The sequence below is a fragment of the Pyrus communis genome, chromosome 5 (genome assembly GCF_041283825.1).
Source record: "Pyrus communis isolate YQ-2024b chromosome 5, ASM4128382v1, whole genome shotgun sequence".
In the NCBI taxonomy this organism is placed as follows: Eukaryota; Viridiplantae; Streptophyta; class Magnoliopsida; order Rosales; family Rosaceae; genus Pyrus; species Pyrus communis.
Window position 1 is genome coordinate 14,767,491 of NC_142569.1, and position 14,043 is coordinate 14,781,533.

Consider the following 14,043-nt stretch of genomic DNA (forward strand, 5'->3'; position numbering starts at 1 on the left):
GACCTTTTGTATGAAACAAAACATATGTTAGTTCACCTTAAAACAAGCACATGTTGGTTCTTGCCTCAATACATTTGTGATGAAAACCCTAGTCCTTAAAGGCTTTTTTTTCTTGTAGTGTAAATATTATTACGTACCATAGGCATTTTACCAAAACTTGTTGGAGTAAAAATAGATTTGAGTTGTGAAAGTAACTAATTTTTTTCATTAAACAGAGTTGTTTTGTGAAGGTGCATTATATTAATTCTTTCATTTTGTACACATTTATTTGTACTACATCCCTATAATGTCTAATATATGTGTGGCCTAGTGGATTCTTTCCTCTATTAGAGATGTGGTATATACAAAATGTGGTGAATGTAATTTTACTATGGTGATGAGTGTTACAAAAAACTAATAAGTACGTAATAGTTACACCACAATGGCGACAAATGAATCAATATAGATATATTTGAATTTTTATCACTATTTCCTCATTGGCAATACCATTATCACCTAGCAACATTCACCAAAATAATCACTAACTAGAGTAGCTATTGCTCACTTTTCTTGTAGTGTCTCCAAAAATTAATTAGGTTATTGTTTCTAATTGATCATAATGTTGATCACAATTTCGGTAAAAGTGAGTTGAAATCTAACGTCTACCTATATCATAAAGATGATTAACAATGTTATGTTTATCATTATCGTGTGTTTCGATAACATTATTTGATTATGCCTCGTATTTGAATCACTTCGCTTTCACACATGAAAACATTGCATCCCTCCCTTTACGTAAAGTTTTGGTTTGAATTCTTAAAAGTTTTGCAGATTTACTTTACGTAAAGTTTTGGTGTAAATGAATTGAATTCTTAAAAAGTTTTGTTAAAGATCCCGTACTAGATGCTGCAGGGTAATATGCTTCAGGGGATAGGATTGACTTCATTGACTTTGACTAACTTTGGCACATTTACTTGAATAGACCACTTAGCTACGACTCAATTTTGTCCAGAGTTGAGTGCAGTTAGACAAGAAACATGATTGGACCATAAATTATTTTTTTAATTAAATGAAACCTTTTGTATTAGTTTTTTTTATTTCTTTTTTATTTTACAAATTAATAAAAAAATTATTACATTTTTTGGTTGAAGAAATTAAGAAATTATTTTAAGTTAATTGTGTTACAAAAATAAATTGTATATTTTCCAAAAAAAATAAAAATCCTACTTAAACACTAGCTGGCACAGGTTCAGGCGATGGCCGCCTAGGTCCCCAGAAAATCAGGGCACCATAAGTATTAAGTTTCTATTAATATGAGGTTATGTTTCCATTTACATACCATTATGGCATTTTCCAACTAAGACCATCTTCTTTAAATTCTTTTTTTTTTTTTAAACAAACGATATTATTTATATTAAGGAGATGGGGGAATCGACTAAGCCTCACAATAGACGAGTCATAATAATGTGGTTCAAATTCGTCTTAAGCGAGAATCATACTTAAGACACCTCACTTACAATTATGGCATTAAACCGTATTACTAAGTGGAAAGGAAATGTCAAATTTTAAACATAAAAATTTAATTTGAAGGTTGTGGCACATTGATTTTCTTTAAATTTTGTTCTTCATCCCGATATGTCAAGTTTAAACTATTATTTGTTACATTATTTACTTTTTATAATTATAATTAGTAGTTTTAAAACAAAAGATAATAATAAAAATCATAAAAAACATATTTGAAGTTGTTGTCAAATTTGACAGCAACTCCCCCTTCTGCTATTACATGTCAGGTCACATATAAATTGACATTGTGGTTGGAGAACACTGAATATGTCATTTTTTACTATTAATATTGATGTGGATTTTTTGACATCTCATTTGAAGATACTCCAAGTTCACCCATTATTTTTTTTTATCTTTTAAAATACAATTTTACCCCTATTGAAAAAACTAAGAGAAAAAAAAAAGTTAAGAAATCCACGATTCGTTTCTAACCATCAACTATGATCCCTACAAGCTCCTCCCACGACTTCTCTCTCCAGCCTTCTTTGAGTTCTTCAATTTGAAATAAAAATTGGGGGTTCTTCAATTTCTTTTTGGGTTTATATCACAAATAGTCCTTAAAATTGACCCTCATCATCAAGATGGTCCCTAAAATTAAAAATCAATCAATGTAGTCCCTGAAAATAGATGTCGCAAATCAATGTGGTCCTTTCGTCAAAATTCTATTAAAAATTCCGTTAAGTACTGATGTGGCACATAAATTCCAGCTTGGCAGTGTTATCAAAGATCAACATCAGCGTCAACAAGCTCGGTGGCGAAATTCCAGCTTCTGTTTCTAATTGTTCGTCTCTAGAGTCCCTTGATTTGAGTCGAAACAATTTGGTCGGCGAAATCCCAAGAGGGATAGAGAAGCTGAAGCTAGTTTCTCTTCTAAATATGTCTCGGAACCAACTCACTGGCCAAATACCTGACGGAATACCCGCCATGGAAACCCTTACAACTTTGGATCTCTCTTATAACAATTTCACCGGTAGAATCCCAACCAGGGGTCATTTTCTGGACATTGCCTCGTTTCGTGGGAACCCCTATCTCTGTACCAACGTCTCACGCCCGTGTTCCTTCATTAACAAGAAATCTCAAGACCACAATGTGTTTGGTTCCTCCAGGCTCGGTCTTACGATCATCGTTGGACTACCTGGGGTTCTCGGTTCCCTACTTATCCTACTTCTGTATTCCTACTGATAAAGGTTTGTACAGGAAGAAATATTCAAAAATCTAGCGGTTGGAGGCTCACATTGTTCCAGCAGCTCGATCTCAAAGTCGAGGACTTGCTACAGTGCTTAAAGCAAGAGAACATTGTAGGCAAAGGTGGTGCTGGGGTTGTGACGGTTGTCTACCGGGCAACCATGCCAAGCGGCCTCGTCATAGCAATCAAACAGCTAGTAGGATCATCAAGTAATACAGCAAAAACGGATCATGGATTTTCAGCGGAAATTAAGACGCTGGGACGAATCAAACACCGAAACATAGTGAGGCTTTTGGGATACATGTCGAACAATAAGGACTCTAATTTGTTGTTGTACTAGTACATGCCTAATGGTAGCTTGGGAAAAATATTGCATGGGGAAATGGAGGGGAGTGGCAGTGGGAGAGGAGGTATAAAATTGCAGTGGAGGCTGCAAAGGGATTGTGTTATCTGCACCATGACTGTTCACCCCTGATTATACACAGAGATGTCAAGTCCCATAACATCTTGTTGGATTCAAACTTTGAGGCTCATGTTGCTGATTTTGGGCTCGCCAAGTACTTTCATGGAGTAGCAGCTGATTGCATGTCCTCAGTTGCTGGTTCCTTCGGTTACATCGAGAGATTTTTCAGTGTGACCGGTACACAGGGTGGCACACTACGTGTCACTAAACAAATGGTGGAATATGTGTGCTAAAAAGTTAATAACTTAAAAAATAAATTTTCCCTCCATTCCTATTAAAACACGTGGTGTACCACTTGTGTTCCCGTCACAACTAAAAATTTCTCGGTTACATCGCCCCAGGTCCGTAATCTATTTCATCTTCGATTAATTAATTAAAGAATTGTTTGATAACTATTTTAATTTTCAGTTTATAGGGTTTTTAGTTTTTTCTTTCATTAAAATCGAAAAATAATCAAAACTTGTTTGATAACAGTTTTTAATTTTCAAATAAAAAAAATATGAAAAATAAAAACTTAAAACCAAAATCTAAAATATGTTTTTGTGAGTTTTTACTTTCTGACTTGATTTTAAAATCAGATTTCATTTGTATAAAAATAAAAGATGTAAATGAAATGGTTATCAAAAGCCCCTACCTTCACCAAAACACGTCAAATATAATCAAGTTTCTTGTCAGTCGAGCATCTATCTAGCTAGACCTGTTTTTTGGTCCACTTCCACTAACAATAATTTTTTGTTATATGATGGTGCAAACTTACAGAGTACGGTTATACGCTAAAAGTGGATGAGAAAATAGACGTGTACAGTTTTGATGTGGTTTTGCTGGAGCTCATAGCAGGGAGGAAAACAGTGATGAACTATGAAGACGCTACAAACATAGTGGGTTGGGTAAGGAAAACTACCAAGTCGTTGTCCAGTTCATCATCGGTAATAGCAGTGGTGGATCCAAATGTCGCCGGATACCCCTTGGCGGCTGTCATACATTTGTTCAAACTGGCAATGCTGTGTGTCGACAACGACAGCTCTGCAAGACCTACGATGAGGGAAGTAGTTCACCTGATCAGTAATCTGTTAAACTTATTCCAGTAATCGGATTCAGTTACATAAACCACAACCAAGACCAAAACATAGAACACTAATCCTTATAAAGTGAAACATACTAACCTGAAGAATTTCCACTGGAAGCAGCCATGGATGTTCACTGTTAATCCAAACGCAGCAACTCTTCTTCTCTCTGTCAGGATGCTTTTACTCTAACCAAGAATAGGACTTGGTTCCAACAAGAGCCCGCACCTGTGAGAGGAGAGAATGCCATATATATATACACATATCCTTCTCATATTAGCATGTGGATTCCCTATTAGAATCCTTATGGGAAACAACTTATGTTTTCCTATATCAGTTTCCTACTGCAATAAAATCCTTTATTGACAAGAACTGATATTCATCTTCATATAAGACTTTCTTATCCTTATTGGATTTGAATAGCTAATGCCCGATCATCTTATCTCATGTTTATACTTTTACATTCTCCCACTTGAACATGAGACAAAACTCAAACATAGCTATTACCAATCATAAGAAGTGATCACATAGCCTTATCCAAGATCCCACCATCATGACCAATGTCTCGTTACATCTCAAAATACAGGAACCAAGATTCTCAGACTACAACCAAAATGCAGTATTAAATCTAAGCTCACATGTACTCAATTTGTAAATATGACTCATGATTCAAAATAACATAAACAGTCTAGACTATGCTCCCACTTTTCAAAAGATCACAGCACATAACAATCTTCATTGAAAAGCAACATTTTAAAGACTGAAATACAAAATTCATTAACTATAAACTTTAAAACAGACAAACTGTTTCTCCAAAGTATCAAATGAATCTAAACTTTTAACATGGTCTATCTCCAATACTACAATACTTTCAAAACTTAAAGCATTCAGTCTCAGGACAAAGACACTTATTAAAACACAAAATCAAACTAGCAAACTAGCTATAACTTAACCTCAGTTTGTCAGAGCTGCACTCATTCATCTATTCTTCACAGCTGCAACTCCAAAGCCTCAAAACAAGCTTGATTACTCCCACTGATCAAAACTTTCTAGCACTCCCATCAAAGAAACATGCTTTCTAAATTCTCCAACAGGCAGTGCCTTAGTCAACGGATCAGCAAGCATCATTGTAGTGCTTATGTGCTGTACTTCGATAGTTCCTTTCTTGACTTCCTCTCTGACCTTAAGAAATTTGACATCCATCAAGCGTGAAGCTGAAGTTCGCCTATTATTCTTGGCAAAGAATACAGCCGAGTTGTTGTCACAGAACATCTTAATAGGCTTCTGGATCGTATTTACAACCTTTAAATCTGTTAAGAAATTTTTCAACCATGCTGCTTGCTTCATGCCTTCAAAGCAAGCTACAAACTCAGCCTCCATAGTAGACGTAGCTATAACAGTTTGTTTTGCACTTTTCCATGAAACTGCCCCTCCATTAAGCATGAAGATATAACCCCCAGTTGACTTCCTATCATCCACATCTCTAGCCAAATCCGAGTCTGTGTATCCCATAAGTTCCAAAGAATTGGTTCTACCATACACCAACATATGATTCTTGGTTCTCTGCAAGTATCGCAGAACTTTCTTGGCTGCTACCCAATGTGCTTCACCTGCATTTGCTTGAAATCTGCCTAGCAAGCCAACGATAAAGGCAATATCCGGCCTTGTACAGATAGTTGCATACATGAGACTTCCCACTAAAGAAGCATAAGGTTTAGCTTGCATTCTCTTTGCTTCCAAATCAGTTTTTGGACATTGATTCTTCGAGAACTTATCACCTTTATTGACCGGAACTTGACCACTATTGCAACTTTCCATATGAAATCTCACCAAGATTCTGTCAATATATGCCTTTTGAGATAAGCCAAGAAGCCTCTTTTGCCTATCTCGAACAATCTCTATTCCCAATACATAATGTGCTTCACCAAGGTCCTTCATCTCAAAGTTGTCACTGAGCATTCTTTTAGTACTTTGAAGCAATCGAGGACATGAGCTCGCAAGAAGGATGTCATCAACATAAAGTACCAAGAAAATGAATTTGGATCCTGAGAACTTGATATATATGCAATTATCCAACTTGTTTTCTACAAAACCTTGTGCAGAGACAATTTGATCAAATTTCAAGTACCATTGCCTTGACGCTTGTTTTAAGCCGTATATTGACTTATTGAGCTTGCATACCATACTTTCCTTCCCCCTTTCAACAAATCCAACAGGTTGCTTCATATAAATGTCTTCTTGTAGATCTCCATTAAGAAAGGCTGTTTTTACATCCATTTGATGTAACTCAAGATCAAAATAAGCAGCCAAGGACATTATAACTCGCATAGAATCTTTAGAGGAAACTGGAGAGAAAGTGTCATTGTAATCGATTCCCTCTCTCTGAGTAAACCCCTTAGCAACCAACCGTGCTTTATATCTTTCAATTCTTCCATTAGCATCCCTTTTCGTTTTATATACCCACTTGCAACCTATTGGCTGAATTTCAGAGTTTGAATCAACCAGTGTCCATACTTGATTTTTGAACATTGATTCTAATTCATCCTTCATAGCATTGTTCCATATAACTGATTGAGGACTTTTAATTGCTTGAGTATATGTAAGAGGGTCATCACTGTCACCTATGTCGAACTCACTCTCTTGCAAATACACATAGTCACTTGTTGCAGTGGATTTTCGGGCTCTTGTTGATTTTCTGATTTCAACATGAGATGGAACTGATGCTGGTGATTCTTCAAAAGAAGTCAATATTTCAGGTTGTGCTAATTGATCGACTGCTGCAGTGTTGTCAACTTGAACCCCCAATTCTTCACTCATATCCTCTGTAGCAGCCGTCAATGGATTAGAAAACAATGGAACATGAGTGTAGTCCATTGCCACAAGGTCATCACCATCTTGATGTATCTCTTGAAATACAAAAGCTTCCCTTGACAAATGTGAGACATCTTGATCTTCCAAAAAAACTGCATTATTTGTTTCCTGGATCCGAGTGTGACTTTGTGGGATATAGAACCTGTATCCTTTTGATTTCTCAGGATAACCAATGAAGTAACATGACTGAGTCCTTGGATCCAGCTTTCTTTCATTAGGATTATAGAACCTAGCTTCCGCTTTACAACCCCAAACATGGAAATAAGTAAAACTGGGAACTCTCCCATGCCATAACTCATAAGGTGTGGTAGATACTGCCGTGCTTGGAACTTGATTCAATATATGATTAGCTGTTTTCAAAGCTTCTCCCCACAGAAATCCTGGCAATTTTGATCTTGACATCATACTTCTCACCATACCAATGAGGGTCCTGTTTCTTCTTTCAGAGACACCATTCTGTTGAGGCGTTCCAGGTGTGGTGTACTGTGCCACAATCCCATTCTTCTCAAGATAGAGCGCAAATTGACCCTTTTGTTGCCCGGATTCAGTGTACCTGCCAAAGTATTCACCTCCCCTGTCTGATCTAACAATTTTTATGACCTTCCCTAACTGTTTTTCTACTTTTGTTCTATATTTGACAAAACAACTAAGGGCTTCTGATTTCTCTGTAATAAGAAAAGTATAACCGAGCCTAGAAAAATCATCAATGAAGTTGATAAAATACCTATGACCACAAATTGTTTTGACTGGGAAAGGACCACAAATGTCAGTGTGTATGATCTCTAATAGCCCTTGACTTCTCTTAGCATCCATTTTTCTGAAATTAGTCATTTTGCCTTTTAAACAGTCAACACACTCATTTCCAGAAGTAAAATCTAATTTTGGAATCAATTTTGCCTTTGAAAGTTTCATTATTCTTTCTTTAGAAATGTGCCCTAGCCTCTTATGCCAGAGAATATAAGAAGTGTCAGTTCCTAGCGTCCTTTTGAAACCAACATTCAAAATTGAGTGATTATTTGACTCTATTGAACATTCTAAACTCCACAGATTATCTAATAGAAGGGCAGTACCTAAAACAGAATTTAGACAGTTCTTTTTAAAGATTTTCAAACACTCATCATCAGCAAGGAAAGCAAGACCGTCTTTGACAATTTTAGAGGCAGAAATTAAGTTTCTTCTCATCTTTGGCACATAGAGCACATCTTTTAATTTTAAAACAAAACCAGAAGTTAACTTTAAATTCACAATCCCTATTGAATGAACTGCAACCCTAGTCCCTTCCCCTACATAAACATTGTATAAAGTATCACCAATTTCCTTTTGTTTTTGAAAACCATTTAAAGAGTTAGTTATATGTACTGAGCATCCAGTATCAAACCACCAAGAATCAACAGGTACTTCGCAAAGGTTTGATTCAACACATACAAGTACTTGTTCCTTTTCTTTACTCTTCACATAATCTTTGAAAATTTCACAGTTGACTTTTAAATGGCCCTTAGTTTTGCACCAAAAACATTTAAGCTTAGACACATCTTTAGGTTTAGCCTTAAACTTATTAGACTTTCTAGGGGAGTCAACTACTTTAGCAGAATTACTGAACTTATTAGAATTCTTAAATGGTTTAGAATTCTTACCGGAACCATAAGAGCCTATGTTGTTGAACGGCTTCTTCTCATTTGCTATCTGCACAAAGTTGATATCCTCAATCTCTTTGTTTCTTTCTTGTTTTTGACGAGCTTCTTCTTGCACACATTGTGCAATCAATTGGTCAACATCCCAGTTTTTATCTTGAGTGTTATAAGAAATCTTCAATTGGCTATATCTGTTGGGGAGTGTTTGGAGGATCATGAACACTAGCTGCTTCTCACCAATATTTATGTCCATTGTATTGAGTCTTTTTGCAGCATCGGTCATCTTCATTATATGATCCCTAATGGAGCCAGTACCCTCCATCTTGTAAGTAGCCAATAGAGACATATACTGACTTACTTCAGCTTTCACAGATTCTTGAAATTTCTTCTCTATGGCATTCAGATAGTCAGCAGCCACATCATGTTTCTTAATTCCTCCTCGAATAGTATCAGTCATGCCATTCTCTAGAATGGACAGTGCCACCTTATTGGCTCTTGTCCATCTCTCATAATCAGCCTTTTCAGCTCTGGTGCTCTGATCATTAATAATAGGTTTAGGGTTGTCAATTGCTATATCAAACTCATTCAGAGTCAATAACAAACTAATTTCCCTTCTCCACTTCTTGTAATTTCCCCCACCTGTGAGGAGTGGGATGTTGGCCAAATTGAGGGTCTTCATTGATATTGCAGACACTGAAGAAAAATTGAAATCACAATACGAACTTTTAGGTTCCTGATTTCTATTCTCAGTCAATTGCACATCATGTCATCATAATCAATTATCCATATACATAACTATAACAACAAAAGCTGATAAGTATATATAGAATAAAAGATTCCCTTCTGAATGCTCAGGACTAAAATTATGCAGTCTGGGACAATCATTCCATTACTGAAGAATTTGTCGTATACACAACTCAGTGCATTGGTTTAGTTCTGAAGAAGACCTAAGCCTTAAAACGGCTTTCTTCCACAGATGATCATACAATCAACAGTTTCAAATAATAAGAAAATATCAACATATGTTATTCAAATCATGGTATACCCACAGAATCAGAAAAACAACTGAACTTGACTTTCAATTTTAATTTCAGTTTCGATAACCTGACCTGAAGAACAAGCATCAATATCCCGCAGCGGAAGCATTTATCACAGATATATTCGAACTTAAGATCAGGTTTGACCATCATGAAACACTCAAAATAGTAAAATTGATTTCCAGAAAATAAGAGGAAGAACGAAGAGTCGCAACTCTGGTTCATAAAACCCCAAACCCGATAAGTTTCGAAGAGTTGTAACTGAGGAGCATCAAGGCAATCATATTTTATTTAAACGCACCGTTTTCCTTATGCTCAGTTTTAGGTTTGAAACCAATTTCGAAACCTGAAGAATGGGTTTTTTTTTTTTTTTTTTATTGATCGAATTTATGAACATGAACCCCAGGCTCTGATACCATATGTTAAACTTATTCCAGTAATCGGATTCAGTTACATAAACCACAACCAAGACCAAAACATAGAACACTAATCCTTATAAAGTGAAACATACTAACCTGAAGAATTTCCACTGGAAGCAGCCATGGATGTTCACTGTTAATCCAAACGCAGCAACTCTTCTTCTCTCTGTCAGGATGCTTTTACTCTAACCAAGAATAGGACTTGGTTCCAACAAGAGCCCGCACCTGTGAGAGGAGAGAATGCCATATATATATACACATATCCTTCTCATATTAGCATGTGGATTCCCTATTAGAATCCTTATGGGAAACAACTTATGTTTTCCTATATCAGTTTCCTACTGCAATAAAATCCTTTATTGACAAGAACTGATATTCATCTTCATATAAGACTTTCTTATCCTTATTGGATTTGAATAGCTAATGCCCGATCATCTTATCTCATGTTTATACTTTTACATAATCCTCCTACATAGTTTTCTCCAAGCATAGTCACTCTTAATTTAGATGTTAAACTGGAGGTGTTAAAGATAAAAAGGCTACCAATAGAATATCAGTGTGTTAAATTGGAGTTGTTAAAGATAAAATTTGCAATTTGTACCACTGTTGTATCAGTCTCCACAATACAAAATTTTATTAAAAAATATAATGCAATGGAATTCAGATATTTCTTTTGAAATTTTTAATTTCTTTTCTTTTTGGTCCAAAATAAATATTATTCATTCTCTTCACACATTTGAAGCACAAAATTATAATTTTCCCAGTTTGTTCTTATGGAAGTTTGATTGTAACATCGGCGAGTGAATCCACAACAATAAATTCAGGGTTGAGTTGTGAAAGTGATTATTTTTGTTCATTCAACAGAGTTGAGTTGTGAAGGTGCATTTTATTCTTTCATTTTGTACACATTTGTACTACATTCCTAACGTCTAATTTAGGTGAGACGTATTCATACTAGACTACTAGTGGGTCATAACTTTATTAGAGTAGGGATGTGATATATAAAATGTGGTGAATGTAACGTTACTTTATTAATTAGATAGAGTGGTGAACATGACAAAAAAAGTCAAAAAGTAAGTAATAGTTGCACCACGGGTAGCTATTGCTCGCTTTTTATGTAGTGTCTCCAAATATCAATTAGGTTATTGTTTCTAATTGATCACAATTATAGTAAAATTATGTCTCTCTTACCATAGTGAAGACTAACGTCTATCTATATCAAGGAGATGATCAACAATGTTATGTTTATCATTGATGTGTGTCTTGGTAACATCATTTGATTACATCTCGTTTTGAATCACTTCGCTTTCACACATGATACTCGTGCATCCCTCCCTTTATGTAAAGTTTTGGTATACATGAATTGAATTCTTAAAGGTTTGTTAAAGATCGCATGTTGGGACAGGATTTGACTCAATGACTTGGACTAACTTTAGCACATTTTCTTGAATAACTTTAGCAATTCTGTTAATTTAATTGTGTTGATTGTATATTTCCCAAAAGAAAAATAATTTTTCTATTTAAACATGATCAGAGCCGACTCTAATTCAGGGCTAGCAAGACGACCGCCGGGACCCCGAAGAGTAAGTGGCACCAAAAAATTATAAGTTTCTATTAAAATGAGGTTTTATTTCTATTTACACCCCACTATTCATCTAAGTTCACCCCATTATTTTTTTTCTTTTAAAATCCAATTTTACCCCTGTCAAAAACTAAGAAACCAAGAGAAACAAAAGTAGTAACTTAGTATTACGATATAGTGATATTTTTCTTCACTTATAAGTGAGAGATTAGGTTCGATTCTCGTCAAAAGAGAATTTGAACCACATTATTGTTAGCCCATTGTGAGACTAAGTCCACCCCTTCCTGTAGTGTAAATAATATTGTTTGTTAAAAATAAAAAAAATAAAAAAAAGGGTAAAGAAACCCACAATTCATTTCTAACTATCAGTTGCGATTCCTACAAGCTCCGCCGTCCACTTCCGGCTCTCTCCCGTCTTCTCTGGGTTCTTTAATTTGAAATTAAAAATTGGGGGTTCTTTAATTTTTTATTCTCTTGTTGCCTAATTTATTTATTTTTTTCTGTTTTCTTGTTGATATCGTGCGGTGGGTCTAGAACTTTATCCAACATCAACCTTTATATCACTAATTGAGTGAAAATGAGAGATGAAACAAATCCTCAATGGCAATAATGCTCTACTTTGAATGCTTTAGTGAGAGCAAGGAGGCCCGCATTCATGTTGGTGGACGACTCTGGCGTTATAATGTTAGGAAGACCAAACTTTTAAACTAGATTTTACAAATTAAATGATGTGGATGTTGGTGACTAGTTTATTACTTCACAATTAATTAACGTGTTTATTTCCTATTAATGATACATCTTTGAGTTTAAAATTTTGATTTCCCTAACATTATCTGACTATAAAAACTCTTATCAAAATATCCTACTTGCAGAGCTAGTTTTGCTTACTTGTTATATAATGGAAACGGCCACGGATTCGATCATCGTGACTTGCTCTATTATTTATTTTTAACTTTTCATCCTTATACGAATCATTTGGAGTTTGGTTTAAACAAGTACCGAAAATAATAGCTCAAATTCCTTTAGCCACCTGGTTCAATTTTTTTTTTTCTTTTTTTTGTCAAACCAAGTTACTTATATTAAATAAAAAGACTAGTACAAGAAAAATAGAGCTCAAAAGCAGGCCACAACTTAAATACAAACCCAATTGCAAGAAAGAAAATACAGTAAAAAGAACTCAAAAAAGAGTCGGCTCATAATTACAAAAAACCTTAAGAGCATCTCCAATGGCCCTAATTAGACCAAACCCAACCCTAGGCTAAAGGTCAAATTACCTCATTTATTCCCACCCCCAATCCAAGCCAAATCTTTGAGCTAAATGCTAAAAGCTAAACCCAAGCCAAATTCCCCCAAGATTTAGCTCACATGCGCGTGGACTCGCCCAGCCCAATCTCGGCCCAGTCACGCACTCAACTCGCCCACGCGAGTTGAAGCTTTCAATGCCCAACAGGGTGGAACCCACTGTTAGGGCCGCTGTCAGCCACAATCCTGAGCCCAACGACTCTTTTGTTCATCTGACGACTGACATTTTTGGACCGTTGGTTGATCCAACGATGCAAATTCAAATTTTGTTTTTTTTTTTAAATGTTAATCTAAAATACATTGAATCCAATGACTGAGATCGAATATAATCAACTCTAACGGTTAAAAAAAAAAAAGATGTAACGGCCCAAATTTAAATCCAACAGCTAAAATAATTTTTTAAAAAAATATTTAACTCAAAATTCACCAAAAAACTCTATAAATACTTATTGTGTTTGTTCAAACTGTGGGAGAGGAAGAGGTCAGCTTTGCATTCTCTGCAGAGCACCCATTAGCTAGCATCCGAAATGCAGATGTGTGAGCTTCTGATGAGGTGATAGACTTTGTTGGCCTACGACATCTATCTTCCTTGTAAAGTAGTGGTCATGATTGACAACTGCATTCAAGATGCTTTCAAAAAGCTCTCTCCTCATCCGAAACAACCTTTGAAAATCATGAGCAGGAAATCTTGGACGCTTGATGAAATAATCTTTCATCATTCGATCATGACAATCTTCTCTATTATGCTGCACAAATGAACGCCCCGTGACAAAACCACGATAGCCAGATTCGGCATGGTGCTCATATTGCATAAGCAAGTTTGCAAGTTCAGCTTCTGCGTTTATCATTTCTGCATCCTCAATGTCAATGCTTGCTTGGTATTGTGTCATCTGTATTGCCCTGCTGTGCCTTCTTCTATCACCCATTGATAAGATATTAAGGATTT

At 35.7% G+C, this 14,043-nt stretch overlaps 1 pseudogene across 1 annotated transcript; it reads left to right on the forward strand.

Moving 5' to 3' along the window:
• The first annotated feature begins 2,229 nt into the window (after positions 1-2,229).
• LOC137724845 (receptor protein kinase CLAVATA1 pseudogene) lies at positions 2,230-4,253 on the forward strand (annotated as a pseudogene). The gene is made up of 2 exons (XR_015962140.1): positions 2,230-3,532; positions 3,951-4,253. The product of XR_015962140.1 is annotated as a receptor protein kinase CLAVATA1 pseudogene (transcript).
• Positions 4,254-14,043: the final 9,790 nt, after the last annotated feature.